This window comes from Triturus cristatus, chromosome 7, assembly GCF_964204655.1.
Source record: "Triturus cristatus chromosome 7, aTriCri1.1, whole genome shotgun sequence".
In the NCBI taxonomy this organism is placed as follows: Eukaryota; Metazoa; Chordata; class Amphibia; order Caudata; family Salamandridae; genus Triturus; species Triturus cristatus.
This window is the reverse complement of record NC_140590.1, coordinates 1,085,733,552-1,085,754,550: the sequence shown is the minus strand read 5'-3', so window position 1 is coordinate 1,085,754,550 and position 20,999 is coordinate 1,085,733,552.

Sequence of the window (20,999 nt, the reverse complement as noted above, 5' to 3'; positions counted from 1 at the left end):
GTAGTTTTGTCATTTTCACCTAGGAAATAATTATTTGTAGATCTTTCCAAGGCCAAGAGTGAAAGAATGATACTTTCTTTCATCTCGTGCTGTCTTGCAATTGTGTTTCTTTTTTTAAATTATACTGATGGGCAACAAGTCACAAAAACCGAAATATTCAAGAAGAAAATGTAAAAATTATTTAATTTCATTTCATGGCTTTGATTCGATATACTTTTCAATGACATTGATATTCCGTTCTAGTTCTAATCCAGTATAATAATTTTGCAAAAACCATACTTTATTTCATCCAATGAGTCCTTAATATTTTACAATTCCAAAGAACACTCCTATGTTGTTCGTTCATTTTTCTGCTTAAGGGGTTCGAAGGAGGTCAAGGCACGTGTTCTTTTTTCACTACGCATATTTTCTGCCTGACGCAGTTCAAGGATTTTCAGATTTCACTCCAAAGAAAACACCACATTATATTTGGAGCACTCTGGCCACCAGAGAGTTCCTGTTCCGCTTGACTGCTTAGTTCCATGGAAGTTCAGAAGCAGTGAATTCTCTTCAATTTGTACTTTTATCCACACACCATTGTAAGGACGACAGGCCCATTTAGAAAATCAGATGATGTGCGCCGAGGTAAAATATCTCGAGGTAGACAACAGAAAGCTTCATAAATTCAAATATTTGAGTAGTTTATTCAAATGCATCATTTATGTTTTCCTCCCTATACGCTTGCAAGCTCTCCCACCAGAGACAGATATTTTAACAACGAATAAACCCCTGCAGGCTCTCCCAACAGTGAATGATATTCTAACAACGAAACAGTAAAAAAATGAACAGAGAAAAGAAAGAAATGTAAGGTATACGACATTGATTGGTGAGCTACTTATGCCATTTCAAGCCTACAAGTAGAGACAAACCTTCACTAAATCTAAGGGGCGAAATTTATGGAGAACTGGCATAGAGCAGTGCCGCAAGTCTTCTTGCATCTCTGCCCTACGCCAATGTGAAAAGGCAGGAATGCACTGTATTTATGAAATACGGTGCATTCCTGTCCTTTCCCCCTGTTGCCTAGTGCCAACGTAGGCACCCTTGCACTGATGCCTCAGTTGCAGGCAGGATTCTTTTTGTGCAGGAAGGGGTGCCTTCTTGCACAAAAACAATCCAGAGAGGCGTTTTTCTCTATGTGTGCTGTGGAATGCAGCACACTTCAAAAGAGGAAAAAAGAAGGAGAAAACATATTTCTCCTCATAACGCCTGCTCTGGGTAGGCAAAAGGCTCTGGCACTGCCCCAGCCTTACGTGATTAAGCAAATTTGGGGCAGCATCAAAATCCATGGTTGTCGCATGTAAAAACCGCCCGCAATGCCTATGGAACGCCTCATTGATGCAGAATAAGGCAAGGCAGCAACTTGCGCTGCTTTGTCTTATATCATATCTTTGAGGCCATGCAAAGCCATGCAGAGTGACTTTGTGTGGCTTCACAGATATGATTGAGAGTCTTGCGCTGCCGGAGAGTGAAATATAGTGACGCTCTGGCGGCGCAAGCCTCTCATAAATAAGCCCCAATGTTTTAACAAGTTACCAGCAAAGATTTCACCGTAAGACTTGAAAGTAGGATTGAACAAGACCTCAGCAGGTGAAGCCCACAGTGATGTTATGTGCTTCCCACTAGGTGCTACGGTTGACCTTAGTTCTTTGTGGTTTTTATGTGTTGCTGGGTGCTCACAGGGGCCTCATAGCTACTTCTTATAGGGTGCTCACTGACTATTAACAAGTGTTGGACACCTTCCATATGAGAGCCGAGAGGGACAGATTTATTAACACTTTGGAGTGGGTTTACTTCACAAAAGCATTGCTTTGGGATTACTTTCAAACTCAAATCATGGTCTGAGATGTAAAATAACCTCTTTGTGCTACATTGCGTTAAGCGTGTGATATGTGTTGCCCAAGGGATATTCCCATGCAACCACCCATTTATTTAAATGGAAAGACCTATCTACTAAAAATGGCAGACAGGACTTTGTACCAATCAATTTCAATTCAAATAGACTTTATTCGGATTTCAAAAACCATCCATAAAAGCACAAAAACAAAATTTTTAAAATACACATATGATGCTACAATTTTGGGCCACAGCTTGTTACATATAAAATATAATTTATAAAAGCAACAATGAAAACTCAAATGACCTTCTTGCTAACCTGTGCATAAAACCATCATACATACAGTATATAGCGGTGTGCAAAAAAGATAACTATAAATGTTATGAAAACAAGACAAATGCAATACATTAGGTTATGCAAATCATGCTTTAAAGTGCAAAATGCATGTCTCGACAGAATTAATCGATTTTCAGAGACCTGCGTGAGCGTACGATAGCGTTAAGAAAGCTACTGACTCTAAAAATTAATTCGTCTGATCCCAACATTAAAAAGTGTCTATAAGCATAGTTGTGGTCAGTCAAGTCATATTTCCTACAATAGGGGATTAGGTAATGCCTTGTAAATTTCATGTAGAAACCACAGCCAAAAATGAAATGAAGCATACTCTGGGTTCCACCATGGTCACAAGGGCAGTTTAATTTTTCAAAATTTTTAATGTAACCCAGTGGAAAGCAGATAAGATTTACAATACTCCTGTCCCTGAATCTAAATAGTAAGGTCCTATTCCACCTGCCCAATTTTTTACATAGATAGGACTGGGGTGACATCGGGAATTCAGTGTATGGTTCCCGGATTAGTGAGTAGTTGATTGTAGATTGTTTCACGGAGTCTACTCTTTCCCTCTCTTTGTGAAAATGCTGATAGAGTGCCCTTCTCACCAGGTTTTTGTGGGAGCCATCGATCTGGTCGGGGTGTGTAAAAAGATGACCATAGTTGACACTCACGAGGCTCCTTTCTACCGCATTTATCCATGGGATTAAACCGGCGTTCTCACTTTTCAAACAATCTATAATAATCTCACGGGACAGGGAAGCTGCCGGGTTTTTCCAGACCCTTAACCAGAACAGTGCGGGTCTAGCTCTTATAAAGTCCTCAACATAGTGCAGTTTTAATTCATTATGACATACAATGGTCGGTGCACTAATAACTCCCCCCAAGATCTTCCGACAAAATCTATTCTCTTCTCTCTGTAGTTCTGAGCAGTTCGAGAACCCCCAGACTTCTGCACCGTATGTTCCAGTTGGAAGACATTGAGTCCGGTAGATTTGTAATAAGCTGGAAACCACATCGGCCTGACGTGGTTGACGGAGAGAGGTAACAGAGTTAATCGATTTGGAGAGTTTATTTCTCCCCATCGCAACATGAGGTTGCCACGAGCCGCTATTAGAAAATAGCAGACCCAAATATGGGAAAGTGCAAGTGCTTTTTAAAATGTTTTGACCTATCGCAATCTTTGAGATTTTATAATTTTTAGGGCCGCAAGTCATTATAAAGGATTTGCTAAAATTAGTGCACAAGCCTAGGTCAGACATATAATTAACAAATCCTGATATTAAAGTACGCAGGGCATTCGGGGTGCGGCCCATGAGTACCGCATCATCCGCGTAGAGTAACGCCGGGATAGGTTTCTTATTAATAATAGGGACATCCTTTGTCAAGTTACATAAAGAATGAGTTAATTCATTGATGTATAGTATAAAAAGCAAGGGGGCCAGAACGCAGCCCTGTCTCACCCCCTTGCCAATTAAAATCTCATTTGAAACCTCGCCTTCGTTGTTTATTCGAACGCGGGCTTTCAAATTGCGATGGAGGTTGGCCAAAAAATGGACTAAGGGTTCGTCTAGACCATAGTTTAAAAGAATGGACCATAAGCGAGAGCGGTTAACAAAATCAAATGCTGAGTTTAAGTCCATGAAGCCAAAATACAGAGGGGATTGTTTAGCTCTCGTGTATTTGGCCATTATAAGGTTAAGGTTCAAACATTGTTCCACCGTACCAAGCTTGCTCCTAAAGCCTAGCTGGCAACGGTGGATAATAGAGTTTTCATCTGCCCAGGTGCTAATTTTATCAAATAGAACCCTACCAAGTACCTTCAGGGTGTTATCGATCAAAGATATTGGTCGATAACACCCCGGGTCCAACCTATTTCCCTTTTTAAAAATGGGTACGATAGTACTACTAGACCATGTCGAGGGGATGGATTTCTTGCTCAAATTGTTAAAAAGGTTACAGAGTAAGGGGGCCCAAAAGCTTGTATTCGATTTTATCTGGTCGATGGACAAGCCATCCGGGCCGGGTGCCTTATTGCCAGCACTATTGGCAATAGCTTCCTCCACCTCCTCTAATGTTATGGCTATGGTACTGTCGGGGAAATTATCCTCAGTAGGGTCTCCAGCTGCAGCATAAAGCTTTGAGAAATGGGTGACCCATGAGTCTCCTGTGATATTGCAATTTATCGGGGTGATGTTACTTCCCAGGGCTCTCAAGTTCTTTACGTCTCTCCAAAACCCAGTTGAATCTTTTAGGGCAGCAGATTTAGTGAGATTGTCCCAATGGCTTATTAAAAGCTCCTCAGTTCTAACTTTTAATGCATGTTTATATTTGGAACGTAGTGAACTGACAAGGGACACATCTCGGGGTTTGGCTTCCAAGGCCTTTCTAAGTTCTCTATTAGCCCTCGAACAATTGGTATCAAACCATCTTTGATTATTTACATTATGTTCTTTTAATGGTCTGGAGATTGCCCTTTTTATAGTTGTGCATAGATCACAGAAAGACTTAGTGATATCGGGGCCACCAGGTGTTAAGCAGTTAGAGATCAGCAAAGGATTATTCCTAATCACATTAGATAGGATCTCTCGGTTGTCGATCCCTCTCCAAACAATCCTAAGCCTGTCTGTAGATACGGTAATATTTTGGGCTCCAACCTCATGTGGGCCTACAGGTTTTTTAATAGATTTAAGTTGGATTACTATAGGCAGATGATCACTATATGAACTGCTGACAACCTCGGATTTAAGTAGCACTTCACTAAGGAGAGAAGAGGTAAACATATAATCAATCGTGGGTGAACTACCACGGCCAATATAAGTAGGGGCCGGAACCTTTCCCTCAGAGGTTCCACTATAGCCCATAACATCGTCTAGATCCCTGCTATGTAATAAGTCCAATAATTCAGAACCTCGTCTACAAGGCGGAGATGTAGAGTGAATATGGGCATTAAAATCTCCGCCAACACAAATGCCATCGAATTGGCCAAACTTTTCTCCATTCGCAACTTCATCAATAAAATTGAACAATTCTAAAAAAGTGGGATTTGGGTGGTTAATAAAATCATTGTTATAAAAGTTTATAAGACAAATTTTTAACCTTGCAATATATTTCACGGCTATCAGGTGTTTACTGACCACATGTAGAGGTTCAATTTTCACGTCCTTAGAAATTTTTGCCCAGATAGATAGACCACCACTTGGTCGCCCCGAAGCAGGAGATGAAACAATAAGATTATGACAGAAGAAACCCTCCAATAGTTGAGCGCATGTGCACCACGTTTCTTGCAACATTACCACATCAAAATTACTTATCCAGGTAACCCATTCTTTGATTTTCATCTTACCTGGAAGCCCAGCAATATTCCAGCTAATGACACTTAAAGTATCAGTCGGTGGAATAGTGGTGGAAAAAGGAAGGACAATGGGAGGGTCGGGGCATACTACATGAGGTGGAACTAGTCTGTCTGGACAAGGTTTATGAGTACATATAGGATTTGCCATTTTCAGAGGCGTTGTGCTGATGACCTTGTCCGATGTAATAGGAAATATTAATAGTGGTCAATCTAGGCTTCCTAAATCGGATAGGGCGGAAAATCTGTTGGATAAAGGAATGGTATTAGAGGCCGTTTGAAATAATCTATGGGGGGGCCTATAAAAGTAGCCCAGTGGGTGGAGAGTTATTGCAGTAGATGGGCTAGCATGGATGTTATGTGTATCTATAAAGAATCTTACAGAGTTCGGATGTCTGAAGTTAATCACTATACAGTCCCCACTAATATTTTTATGTTGTTGGCCCACCCAACTTACCCGACGAGTTGATATGATCTCATTTGAGATATTCCATCTTGCCCCTTTGTGTTTAGTCAGCCAATCGATACATTTATTATGTAATTGTGACCATGACTCGCTTTGGCTTTCCTTAAGGGCTGGTACGCCTGCTAACACTAAAACATATGGGCAGGCTTCTGGGGGTAAGTGGAGTGGCGGCGCTAGATTATTAGTGGTTCTGTTTCTTACTGACGCACCTCCACTAATGCTTGCGCTGTCCGAAGTGTTGCCTATCCTATCTGTTAAGGTAGCTAGCGGGGTAATAGTAGCCTTGGCATCCGAGTTCACAGTTCTAGTCGTTGCTATTCCTGCTACTCCAGAAGGATCATGATTTGGGCCCGTGGTCTGTACGGGTGGGGTATTGGCTGAGGTGCTGCTAGATGAGACAATTTTAGCAGCAATTGGGCCTTTGATGTTACTTTGGCCAAGGTCAGCAGCAGCAGCCAAACCCCCCTCCCTCAGACCATTACATAATGATTCTAATTTATTCATGATTTTTTCGCCCCGAACGGCAACTAAACTAATAATGCCTTTCCTTTTGGTTTCCTCTTTTTTTAACAAGGTTTTCAATTTTGTCCAGTCTCTTAAAAACAGTATTAAATTGTTTAGCCATTTGAATTTCAACTTGTTTAAAAATAGTATCAACAATAGTTTCTATCAGATTGCCATTAACTTTAGGTTGGATATTTCGGTCGATGAACTCAGTCTGAGTACTGACTGAATTGTCAGTGCTCTCATCATGTAACATAGAGGCCCCACAAGTGCCTTTATCCAGGACTGGAAACTCTGATCTACAGGTAAAGGCAGTGGGTCTTCCGGTTCCTTCATCCGATGGTAAGAGTAGGGATGGTAAATCCTCAGTGGCACCTGATGTCACTTTTTCACAATCTTTCTCTTTGTCTTTGTTCCACATACTCTGTGGGGTAGGTTGATTTCTGCAATGACTTAATTGTTTCCTTTTATTTATGATACATTTCACTGGGCCTCTCTTACGTTTCTCCCATGTTGTTTTGTTGGAGCGTGGTGTTTTATCTAGTTCGGGCTCCACTAAATAGTCAGTTGCAGGTATAGTCACCAGACTAGTTATGTCAATAATAGGGGTTGCAATGTCAACTTGAACTGATGGTTTAATAACCGTTACTGTGGGGGAGAGGGGGAGACCCAGATTAGGTAAAGCCTTTGGAGACTGGGAACATGGCGAGGTGGTGGTAGGAAATCCGAAGGACAATCTACGTTCGGTGTCGGCAATCTCGTTGGTGACCATAGTAAGGGCGTTAGCCAACAATGTATCGATCGATGTGGGCAGCTCAATAGGGACAACAGTGGTTACAGATGTGGTCTTCGTCGTACGTTTCCCCATGTTTTGAATGAGTACCTGTGCAGCCTGAGGATGCAAGGGGGGTGGCCCAGCCCTGCCTCTGTCTGCCCCTGACGGCCACAGACGGCCCGCCCTCTGCCCGGGCTCAGCCCGGCGACGCCCGCGCGCGTCCCGCGACGCGGAGGGAGCCTCTGCTTATGTAGCGCCTCCGGGCGCGGAACTGGCCGGAAGGAGGTCCTGGCGGCAGCAAAGGATGCCGGGAGCTGTAGCTCCCCCCCCACTGCGGCCAGCGATGGAGAGTGGCGGCGAGGGGAACACACAGCGTCAGCGTCCCGTTACAGCCTGGTGGTCTAGTGGATCTCGCCTGGTAAGTCCCGCTGCTCTTTTGGCTTGCAAAATGATCCCCCCGCTCCACCGAGGGAGCCTCTGCTTATGTAGCGCCTCCGGGCGCGGAACTGGCCGGAAGGAGGTCCTGGCGGCAGCAAAGGATGCCGGGAGCTGTAGTTCCCCCCCACTGCGGCCAGCGATGGAGAGTGGAGGCGAGGGGAACACACAGCGTCAGCGTCCCGTTACAGCCTGGTGGTCTAGTGGATCTCGCCTGGTAAGTCCCGCTGCTCTTTTGGCTTGCAAAATGATCCCCCCGCTCCACCGAGGGAGCCTCTGCTTATGTAGCGCCTCCGGGCGCGGAACTGGCCGGAAGGAGGTCCTGGCGGCAGCAAAGGATGCCGGGAGCTGTAGTCCCCCCCCACTGCGGCCAGCGATGGAGAGTGGCGGCGAGGGGAACACACAGCGTCAGCGTCCCGTTACAGCCTGGTGGTCTAGTGGATCTCGCCTGGTAAGTCCCGCTGCTCTTTTGGCTTGCATAATGATCCAAAATTTAACGCCTACTCAAGATAAGTATACATTTTGAAATTTGTTTTCTTTTCACATAAATTAAAAAAACATTTTTATAATGCATTCATAATAATTGAAAGGGATATATACAATTTATTAAAAGTCAATAATTTATGTTTTGATAAAAAAGTTACATTATTTTTTAAATTAAAAAAGTTGTTGCAATCTTTTAAAATAAATGTTTAGAATTTTTAACATTAAATTGAATGTATTTATAATTTTTATAAAATATTTTTTAGATTTTTAAATAGTTTAAATACATTAATTTAACATTTTTTTCCTATAGGATTTTATTGTAAGTCCTTCCCTCTTTATTTTTCTATAGGCAGGTGTTGCTTATAGTAGAAGTGGTTGGCATTGTGTGGTACTGTACTCACTCCAGCTCTGAGGTGGAGTACATTTACTAATGATTTGGGTCCTTTTTGTTTAATAGTAAATTTAGAAATGCAGTTTGTGAAAAGCAATTGGCTAATACTTTTGTAGATGGGTGAATGACCCTCTCTAACCCATGCCTAGCCGCCACTTGATCCCTCCATACTTCTCCGAAATTCCCTTCCCTTTATTTACAAGTATTCTGCATTTTCCTTTTGTCCCTCCCACATTTACTACTAAAACTTAAGCTTACCTATGCAGAGACTGTGCAGTTTGGCCGGACATATCCGGACCATATCCGGACAGAAAAAGACAGTAGGGACAGAGACAGAACCTCAACACGTTAGTTTGTGAATAGCGTTTTGTAGCATGTTAGCAGTAATTTTATAGTACTAGTACATGTACTACAAAATTCAGTTTGTGTGGAGCTCTGTGTGTGATTCTTAAGTAAGAAATCTTTGCCTATAAACCACATATTCTATGGCTACTCGAAACTCATGTAGCTGACAAAGATGGGTTGCTGTTACAGCAATAAGACAATAAAAAGCATTGTGTGTATGACACAGCAGGTTTCAATTTGCGGGGTTACAATAATAAACTCCCATCTATTGGATTAGAAAACTATATGGACAGCATCTAATCTGCAGGGTAGGTGGGCAATTGGTCAGGTTATGGTTATGCTCGATTTGTTGTATATGTGCCTAATAGAGATGACCCAGAAAAGTAAACATTTCTAAATCTCGAGCTATCATGATGGACTGGAGAAATATTGATATAAGGCTATTTTAATTGCATTATGAGTTATAAGCAAGATACAACAAACAGGGCAGACGCCCTTTGTATGATTAATGTTAGGCATGCTATTAAGGAGTTAATGAAAGTGGATAGGCTAGTAGGTCTCTGGAGAACCCTAAATCGACCGTTTGTGGCTATACATTATATTCTGCTCCCCATGGTCACTATTCTAGGGTTGATATGATCCTTTTAGCTCAGGACCTGAGTAAAAAATCCAAAGTTAAGATCTGTCCAAAGATTAATTCTGAACATAATCCTATATTATTAACACTCTACTGTGGTGAGTGCGGAAGGGAGTTGTGAATATGGATCTTTCTTAGGTCCTAACAGCTGGATTCTGCATACATTGAAAGGATGAATACAGAGCTTACTGCATTGATAGCTGCAAATGTGGGCTCCTCTGCCCCTCATGTTGTGTGGGATACTGCTGCTGTGTTTCTTATTGGCTGGACTGCTCTCTTTGAAGACTGGGGAAAAGCTGGGAAGATTCTGGCTTCTAAAATTTCAGAGAATATGCTTCACAAAATGGTCAAATATATTCAGGATAGTCAAGGTAAAAAATATTGTGTTCCCTAGGAAATTCTTCCTCCGTTCACACTTCTATACCAAGAATATAATACTGAAACTTGTGATACTTGCATTAAGGCAATGGAAGACTATATTATTTTATCCAATATGTCATGGCTTAGCCCTATTAAGTCCGAGGCACTGGAGGAACCAACCTTAGTCAAGGAAATTGAAAGGTCTATTAGGTCACTCTCTATTGGTAATGCTGCAAGTGATGATTCATTGCCTATGGAATTTTAAAAAATCTTTATAAATACATTTGGCATCTGTGCTTCTCCCTTTTACTCAATATACTGAACAAGAAGAATGTATATTTGACGCTTGGAATCAGGCTAACGTTGTGGTACTTCTTAAAAAGGGTAAACCTGCAGAGTAAAGAAGATCTTATTGCCTTATATATATTTGATACATGCTGATGCTAAAACCAGAAACTGCTGCTCATCAGACTGTTACTCGGAACAGAAGATAGTTTTGACACTACCTGAAATAAATGTTTGGAGATTTATTTTGCATATTACATTTTTTGGTGTGAATTAAGCTGTTTTATCTTTAGACAACAAGGACTTGTGATTGTCCATAGATTGTGTATAGTTTTTTTCATCCCTTCTATACTCCTTTCTCCATATCTGTTCTTGTCTTCTGCAGCATTGTTTCTGAAATCCAAGACTGTCTGTGTACCAAGGCGCAGAAGGTTTACCTCTATGTGGATGGGATGTCCTGAGCCCTGCAGGGAGGGAAATGGCTGAATTCACCCAATTAGCTTAGTTTAAAGTGGCTTAATCCAAGTCCTCTGAATGGTCTGGATGAGAGTGAGCTAACGTCTGACTGAATTGATACACAAGACTTCTGTTCTAGGCACAATACCTGTAAAGGCTGTGGAGCAAACTTCCGGGACGTGCGCTGTTCAGTAGGTTAATATCAAACATAACAGTCTGATGATCTCTCCATATCAAAGGCAGATAATCATTTGCTTAATCTTGTAGCTGTGAGTGTCGGAATATGTGGCAGCGATGTGGTAAAATAGAGCTGAGTTCTGTTGACTTGTATAATGGGTGATGCGAAGTTTGTGTTATTACTGGTGTCTTTGTACTTTGTTCGTTGAAAAGCTGAAGGGTTATGAGTAAGGAGTGATGGGGCAGGAGGTGGTCTAGTTTTAGTGCTCTAAAATCAATGATTATTGAGAGATGTTGATATGTGAGTATGGTGCTCTTGGATGAGTTGGTTTATGTGGTGTTGAGTAGTGTTGAGTTGTGCTGAATGATTAAGTTGTTAGATGAAAAGGAAGGCTTCGAGAGGCTCAGGTCTGTGATAGGTGAGGGGGTAAGTCTGTGAGCTTTTCTTGTAGTAGGTTATGCTGTTAAATGTGGGTTGTTGATGAAGGTTAACATTTAGAGCCTTTTCATGTTTTTCAAACTGCCCTCTTTCTTTGCAGTCTTGTTGAATACAATTTTGGGTGGTAATAGCGGTGTTACAAGCCTTTGTATTGAAAATCTATACATAAACAAAGAAGACAATAAGTTATGCCATGAGAGGAAACAGAACATAAAACTATGTAAAGTGTGTACTTTGCTTTATGAAATATATATTATTTTGGTTTTCCTTTATATACATTACAGGTTTGTGTGTTTTTATTGCACTAAAAGGTAGTAGAACAAAACCCATATTTCACATGGAACGATGAAATATGGAAAATATTTCATGGTACCTTCTGAAATATGGATTTCATCATTATACTGGCAGGTCCTAACCTACTCTACTGAGATATACCATTGTCAAGGCTGGCATTATTATTCAGCATAGAAGTCTAAGTTACATGTCAAGGTTATCTAAATTATGTGACACACCATGCAAATTTGTAGCACATTCTGTGGCAGTACAAATGTACATTTTCTATCCATTTGTATTAGAAATATTTTTAATTCTGTACATTATGTGGTATCTATCTATCTATCTGTCCGTCCGTCCGACCGTCTGTCTGTCTGTCTGTCTGTCTGTCTGTCTGTCTGTCTATCTATCTACACACTACTAACTATAATAATACACCATTACCACCACCTTCATGATGGTGGCCATAGCAACAAAAAATCAGCATATATATAGGAGCCTTGCTAAAGGAACATGTAAAAAACACTGTCTCTCCTCTAGAGCCCATCATGACCAATAATAACTTACCAGGCGTTTTTTTCTCCCTGCTATATAGGAATCGTGTAGAGCTTACCACTGTCCACTTGTGTAAGGGATAATCATTCATGTACCCCATGTGTCCTAAAATATTAAAGTTTGGCATGATGCTATGGTTTAATAACAGAAACATGTGTTGTAAGTATGTGATTACATTATTTCTTCCTTATTCATGAGCCTACTGAAATGGAGTTCAGTCTCAAGTAATCACCTCCCAATGAATCATGCATATACATTTGCCAATTCAGCACTTTCGATATTGATTTTCAAAATGATCTGCTATTATTTCTGGTTTGTGCTGTTTTTTGTTGTGTGGTACAATAGTCTCTTTGCCTTTGCTTTTCCACCCAATTACTATGCATAGTACCAATGCTTGAGATGTAATATAAACGTAGATACAGATTTAAAACATCATATCCTAATGCATGAGCCAGTCCCTCGCTCATTGATGAATACTAGCCACGCCTACCACAAATGGCTGTTCGGCCAATGCAGCATGAATTATTGAAAGTACACTTTGCAGATGAACCTTCTGCTGAAGGAAGATAGAGCGGTGGAATGGGATATCATCAAGGTATTTCACAGCCGTAGGTACCTCTATAATAATAAAATGATAGGAGTCTCTGGTCTTCTGCTTTACGAAATTAGAAGTTGGCTGCACATCTATTATGGTTTTCCAATTAAGTTAATGTGTGGATGCCTTCGGAGCTGATTTGCTTTTAACATAAAATGTTTTTGTCTTGCGCTTGAGTTAAATGTTTGCAGAAGCCATTACTCATGTAGAGTTAAACTATATGCAGAGCTCCATCTGCTCACAGACCATCTGGAGAAAGGAACCACTTTTCATCCAGAAAGTGTGTATTTTAGAGCAACGTAGCAAATGTTCAGCAGCAATGTGCGATGCTTGTGAGATTTGTGCATAGGCAAAGTTTGGAGACTGGGACCTCAGGTCACATTTGACCACACTGCACCTGTGCAGTTCTGCCAACACTCTCCCCCTGTTATTGTTATGTTATGTTATGTTATGTTAGGTATTCTTGTATAGCGCACATCTGCCTCAGCAAAGAGCCACTACATTTCTCTTACCATGGCTGGTATGAGGGGGTGTCTCTAGGATGAGATTGTAGTTTAATGTTAAATGACCTAGTGCTGAATGTTACATGATGAAGATTAAATTCCAAATATCTTTCAAGTCACGTGGCAAACTCCTATAATGAATTTATAGCACATAGTCACCTTTATCAGATTAAGACTCAGCCCTGAAAGTGTTTTAATAGTCCAGGCCTATTTAAGCTCATGAGAGGATGCATCACCTCCTCAGTGCATTCAGTTGTGCAAGGTCTACATACATGTTCCTGTGCAACCTATGAACATTAATGCCAATGCCTTTCAACAATATATGCGTATGAAGATTGTAGTTACGTATGCTAGAAATATTTGCAAGGGGTTCTAGCTTCCTGACTTTCAAAAGCAATGTGAAAAGCTCTGCATGCTTAGTGTTTTCTTCCCTTTTTACCCTCATTCTAAGGTCTGCACAATGTATAATTCGGCCATGATTCTGTTTTTCTTTTTTTGGGGAATACGTAAAGGTGTTGAATGATACAATAGACCATAGCCCGCCAAACAAAGCAAATCAGTCATACAACTGCTCACTAAAGGTATAGGAAAAATAGACAGCATAAATCATAAAAAATATATTCAGACACCACATATGAACGTTATATTACAATAACGCAAGCAAAATAAATAAGGATGAATGATTTCATGAGAGATTATATGTTGCCAAATTGATAGTATAGGTGGAACCCATCTAGAATTCATGCCACCAATCCCTTTTTGTCGATAGATTGATTTAGCCAGTGTTTGGCAGTCTGGAGTCCTGCTAAAATAATTGTGATTAATATAATCCCTGAGGATTTCATTGGGATATCTGGGTTTGAGCAAAGGAAAAGTAACTCAGATGAGGGATAAATACTAGTACCAAGTAATTTAGTTAATTAGATGTTGATATTGGGTAAATTAAAGAATATATGAACAGTATTTGCGTTGGTATGGTCATTCCAGAAGCAATCAACATTAGTCCTATAATCCCATCAATGTGGTCTTTTCGGAGTAAGATATATATTTTACAATAATTTATAATTATGCATTCTTAAGTGTGACACTTTCAACATTTTATGACTGAACAAAACGTATGTCTACTTTGTTGATAGAAATTCATTCATTAAGCTAAAAAGACCATTCATCTAGCATCAATTGCATATTCTGTGGGTGTTTCCGTATGAATAATGGCTAGACTTTAAGTTTTAGACATGAGATACATTCAATGTATTTGTGTGGTTTTGGTCAAATTCAGAGTCTGGCATTTTTATAGAAATTCCTTTAGATATAAATATTTAAAGTAGCCATTTCTAGATGAATGAAAAGCAGAGGAGAGTGCGCTGAATGAACTAAATATGGAGTTTTCAAATATTTGTCCTAAATTCCTTAGATTAGTGTGCAACCAGTTAATGGCCAGTGAATCATGGGAGAAACAAAGAAGTGGTGGATTAGACCATTGGGCCCAGACTCAACATCGAGTTAGAACTTCGTGTATGATTTATTGCGCTATACCAAGTAAGTAAAGAAAAAAAAGAAGTCTATAATGTGTATTGTTGATATGAACTTGGTCTTTGTACAGTAAGAGGCTTTGAAGAAACCATTGGTTAAACTTCGATCTTTACATAGATCCCTGTGGGGCCAAGCTGTTTTAGATAACCCTTCCACCTGTGAAAATTCACTAGATAAAAAGGCCCAAAAATAGTACCTCAGAATGCATGGTAGTGCCCATTTACCTTTGTGAGGTGGTTGTTGCAAGGAGGAGAAATTTGAAATGTGTCTCCAGCAGGCACAACAATTCATGGAAAAGAGAGGCTCGTTCAATATGTTGTTTTGCTATGGACCCCATTCTTATTTCAGGAGGTAACCTGTCGGTTGTTGGCTGGGGATGTGAAAACCTACTCAAGCAATAGTCCCAGTCCTTGTCAGTTCGAACCACTAAAAGTCACTAACTTAACCTCTGCTTAACCTGCTGGTAGCTTGGCTCAAAAGCAGTTAGGCTTAACTTAGAAGCAGTGTGAAAACTATGCATGCAGCAGTTGCGGAAACACAACATAAGAGAACCCAAATTCTAATTTAGAAAAAAAATTTAGTAAAATGTAATTGTTTCTTTGATACCAAAATGATAAAACTCTAATCATTAGAACCAGTGTTATGATGTTTTAAAGTGAAAATAGCAACAAAAGATCAAAGCATCAACTGAGGGTATTTGGTTGTGTGAGACTGGGATAAAATCAAAAGTTAAGGCCTACCAAGAAGGAATGCGTGTCAGATACACTGAGTGGGTTGGGCCCGGTCTCTGATTACCTTCGAACTTAAATGGATTTTGAAAGAAAAAGGTCTGAGAAGGTAAAGGTTCAGCTGGGCAAGGCAGCCATCAGTGTCCGAGGAGGAGGCGTCATCTTACGGGGGCAGCTGGACAAAGTTGCAGGGAAGATGTCTATGTTCAGAATAAGTCTATTTGTGGGAAGTTGAAAAATCCCAGCAGCTGCAGGCTGTAACATGGTTCTTCATGAGGCCTGTACAGACCCTGAACAGGATTTCCTACTGCAGACCAGAACATAGCAGGAGTTACCGCGAAGTTAGGCCAATTGGTGATGCCTATTGGGCAAATCAGCGAGCACGTAGGTCCTGGTCTACTCGGTTCTCAGGTCAATTATAGGGCAAAAGTTTGTTAAGGCTCAGGTTTTGGATTTGGGCTATCTGGGCATCTTTAGCACCACTTCCATGGGTGAGTGACTGAATTTGCATCATTGCTTTACCTTGTGCCAATATCCTGTGGGTGCTTGCTATCTGTCCTGCGGTGAGGGGAACGGTGCTCCGCAGCAGATCATTGGTGTTCACGCCCTGACACGCTCCGCATTGCCGTGAGGGGAACGGCGGACAACAGAACTACATTTCCCAGCATTCCCTCACCCGGGCGCCTGCCAATTACATCGTAAGGCAGCGCCAGGGAGGGATAAAGGCCAGAGAGGAGACCCGCAGCGCGGGACGCGCATTGCTTTACCTTGTGCCAATATCCTGTGGGTGCTTGCTACCTGTCCTGCCGTGAGGGGAACGGCGCTCCGCAGCAGATACTTGGTGTTGACGCCCTGACACGCTCCGCATTGCCGTGAGGGGAACGGCGGACAACAAAACTACATTTCCCAGCATTCCCTCACCCGGGCGCCTGCCAATTACATCGTCAGGCAGCACCGGGGAGGGATAAAGGCCAGAGAGGAGACCCGCAGCGCGGGACGCGCATTGCTTTACCTTGTGCCAATATCCTGTGGGTGCTTGCTACCTGTCCTGCCGTGAGGGGAACGGCGCTCCGCAGCAGATCCTTGGTGTTGACGCCCTGACACGCTCCGCATTGCCGTGAGGGGAACGGCGGACAACAAAACTACATTTCCCAGCATTCCCTCACCCGGGCGCCTGCCAATTACATCGTTAGGCAGCACCGGGGAGGGATAAAGGCCAGAGAGGAGACCCGCAGCACGGGACGCGCAGTGCTTTACCTTATGCAAATCTCCTGCGGGTGCTTGCTACCTGTCCTGCCGTGAGGGGAACGGCGCTCCGCAGCAGATCCTTGGTGTTGACGCCCTGACATGCTCCGCATTGCCGTGAGGGGAACGGCAGACAACAAACTACATTTCCCAGCATTCCCTCACCCGGCCGCCTGCCAATTACATCGTCAGGCAGCGCCGGGGAGGGATAAAGGCCAGAGAGGAGACCCGCAGCGCGGGACGCGCATTGCTTTACCTTGTGCCAATATCCTGTGGGTGCTTGCTACCTGTCCTGCCGTGAGGGGAACGGCGCTCCGCAGCAGATCCTTGGTGTTGACGCCCTGACACGCTCCGCATTGCCGTGAGGGGAACGGCGGACAACAAAACTACATTTCCCAGCATTCCCTCACCCGGGCGCCTGCCAATTATATCATCAGGCAGCACAGGGGAGGGATAAAGGCCAGAGAGGAGACCCGCAGCGCGGGACGCGCATTGCTTTACCTTGTGCCAATATCCTGTGGGTGCTTGCTACCTGTCCTGCCGTGAGGGGAACGGCGCTCCGCAGCAGATCCTTGGTGTTGACGCCCTGACACGCTCCGCATTGCCGTGAGGGGAACGGCAGACAACAAAACTACATTTCCCAGCATTCCCTCACCCGGGCGCCTGCCAATTACATCGTTAGGCAGCACCGGGGAGGGATAAAGGCCAGAGAGGAGACCCGCAGCACGGGACGCGCAGTGCTTTACCTTGTGCAAATCTCCTGCGGGTGCTTGCTACCTGTCCTGCCGTGAGGGGAACGGCGCTCCGCAGCAGATCCTTGGTGTTGACGCCCTGACATGCTCCGCATTGCCGTGAGGGGAATGGCAGACAACAAACTACATTTCCCAGCATTCCCTCACCCGGCCGCCTGCCAATTACATCGTCAGGCAGCGCCGGGGAGGGATAAAGGCCAGAGAGGAGACCCGCAGCGTGGGACGCGCATTGCTTTACCTTGTGCCAATATCCTGTGGGTGCTTGCTACCTGTCCTGCCGTGAGGGGAACGGCGCTCCGCAGCAGATCCTTGGTGTTGACGCCCTGACACGCTCCGCATTGCCGTGAGGGGAACGGCGGACAACAAAACTACATTTCCCAGCATTCCCTCACCGGGGCGCCTGCCAATTACATCGTCAGGCAGCGCCGGGGAGGGATAAAGGCCAGAGAGGAGACACGCAGCGTGGGACGCGCCCGGGCCGTGCCCGGGCAAAGCCCGGGCCAAGGGCGGGCCCGTCCTTGCCCATCCCTGACCGATCCTGACTGGACTGGGCCACCCCTCCAACGTTGCTACGGAGCTTTTGCGCTCAAGGTGGATTTGTACTTCCAGGTTGGTCGGACAGTAGCTAAGTGTTTGTCACGTTCTTGTTATTGAGCCCTTTGGGCCACTACCCTGTACTAACACAGAGGTTCAATATACTGCAAATTGCGTTATTGTTTTCCCCATATTTTTGATATTGTCCAGAGTTACATCCCCACTTGTGCGTTCTAGTGTATGATGGCGTGCAAAGGGAAACGTACTGGTGGGGGCGGATCTGTGTCCGGTACTCTTGACCACTTTATTACTAGAGCGGTTTCAGTTCTAGAACATGAATTAGCTATTACTGAGCGTCGTTTATCCTCAGAGCTAATTCAAGCCAGACGTTCATCTTTGGGAATTTTAGCACTGGCAAAATCCCCAATGAATTCAGCAAGGCAGGACACATGTGATCCAGTGCAGCGGGAGACTTCTGGGGTTAGCACAACTACATAATTGGTCAGTGGTAATGTGACTGATGCTCTTGGTGAATCTGCCCTTACAATAGGTAGTTCTCCTAATATCCCCAAACTTGTTTCCACCTACCCCCAGAGAAGGGCTAGCAGAAAAGTTCTAAAACCCCCTAATCTCAAGAGGAAAAGAGATGGGCTGACCCAGGGAGGGAGACAGGCGAAACATCCTAATGTTCCGAAAAAAAACCCTTCTGCGACGGGGGGGGGGGGGGGGCTCAGGCTGATGATCATCCATCTATGGGCGAGATTTCCATCAGGTCCCCTGACCCGCCCCAAACCAGTGATTTGATTTCCAAGATTGAGAAGATGGTGCGTTCCCTACTATTGCCTCTCCTAGAAAGAGTAAAAGTGGTCAATGAAAAGGTAGAACGACTCGAACAAACAGTTTTAGACAACTTTTGCTCTCTGAAAAATGTCATCAAATTGACTACCAAGGACAGAGATAACTCCCCCAGGTCAAATCCTATTCCTCCCGTCCTGTCATCTTTGTCTTTTGACCTTGATGTTTTGCCTAAGGTCATCTCCGAGGTTGCTCCACCTAAGGCCCTGGCCATGGATAAACCCACTAATCAAGGTGCTGGCCACGAAAGAGACTACCCTACGAGTATTTCCAGCATTAATACTGTAAAAAAGAGGGCGAGTAAAGGAGTAAATATGGAGTCTGGGGATAAAACTAGTATACTCCCTAGGGCTCACATTCATCTTCCTCCAGATTCCACTCCTTATGTAGCTGTATTGACTGGTGTCCCTGAGCTAAAAGAAAGTACATTGGAATCCTACCAACAACTCAAAAACAAAGTTACATTCTGGCTAAATAGGAATAGACCTATCCCGAACTATTTGGACGGGAAGATTCTTTTTGATAGAAGGGTTAGTTGGATAGGTCCTAGACCTAAAGACGTCCCTGGGGACTCCATTATCATCAATTTTGAAGACAGTCGCATAGTGCGTTTTATTTGTGACCATCCATCGGTTTGTGCCCAGTCCAAAATCGGGGTTCAAGACCTTAGGTACTTTTATAATTTTAATACCAACATACCTGTAAGATGTAGTCCAGACCAGACAAACTGGGGAACCAATGACTTATGCTATTCTGTAGCTTTGGACTGACCGGCGCCTGGGACGTCGTTCCCTATTATCTCTTCTAACTCAAGTAACCCTATAGGTGAGCTTAAGGGTGGAGGAAAGGCAGCCCACCTACTAGCTAATGGGGCGCTCAAAGTAACAGATTCATTTTCCCCCAAATCGGTTGGCGAAATCCAAAGGGGTTCTGAACAGACGTATGTTAGTCCATTTCATGTACCTGGCTATGGAACGGCGAGGGGATCAATGGTCTCCTGGAATGTTGCTAGTTTGAAGTCAAAAATGGAATCTCCAGAATGGTTAGTTTTTGTAGGTGGCTTTGACGTTTGCATCTTCCAGGAGACCTGGTCCTGCGAGCCCCAGTTTATGCTGGGCTTTTTGAATTTCTGTGTCCCTGCAATTCGGGGACCCAAGGGGCGCCCGATGGGAGGTCTGACAACCTGGGTTCGTCAGGATGTATTTCCAGGAGCTAACGTAGTCTTAACTAAGTCTGACGATATACAACTAGTCAGATTATCACTGGGCCCCTTGGGCGATCTGGACATCTACAATTTGTATATGAGATGCCCTAATAGGTCGGGCTCACGGGTTTTGGCACACTTGGCTTCCCTCATAGACCAGTACTCAGGTGGGAGGGGAGTGCTTGTCGCTGGTGATCTGAACGTCACCTTCGAACCACACTTGGATCCCGATTTTGGGTGGGGCGTTGATCCTGTGGAAGACCAACTTTGGGGAGTACCTGAGCTTGACCTTAACCCCATAAAAAGGTGGTCCGAGACAATCATACAGGTCAACACTTTTTGCTATGAGTATGGTTTGAGGGCCCTGAATGGAAGGACGCCAGGTGACAAACTAGGGGCCAACACATTTGATAATGGTCGCCACTCCAGTAGGATTGACTACATTTTATGTAGTCTGAAATTATGGCGATTTGTCCTAGACATGGTGGTTGAGGTTAGAGCCGAGAGCGACCATAACCCTATCTGTGTTACCCACCAACGGTGGACTTGTAACCGCCCAGTAGCTGAGGACATGGATCCAAGGCCGCCTGAAGTTGTTCCTACGAACGACATGCGTAGGCTCAAGTGGCATGAGCTCAAGCTAAATTACCTGGCCACTGCTGATATAGACAACAAATTAGCTGATGCCATATTGGAGTTCGAGGGTATGCCGACCTCAGAGTCACGCAGCATAGCAACCACCGAACTTCATGACAAGCTGTTTGATGATATAGGCTCGTATTTCATGAAGCCTATGAGGAAACCTAATAAGATCTCACCCAAGAGTCTTAGATGGTATGATGACGCCTGTAGGCAATCTAGGGCCAACTTGGCTACCGCCCTCTCTAGTGGACTCAATTATTGTGTTCGCC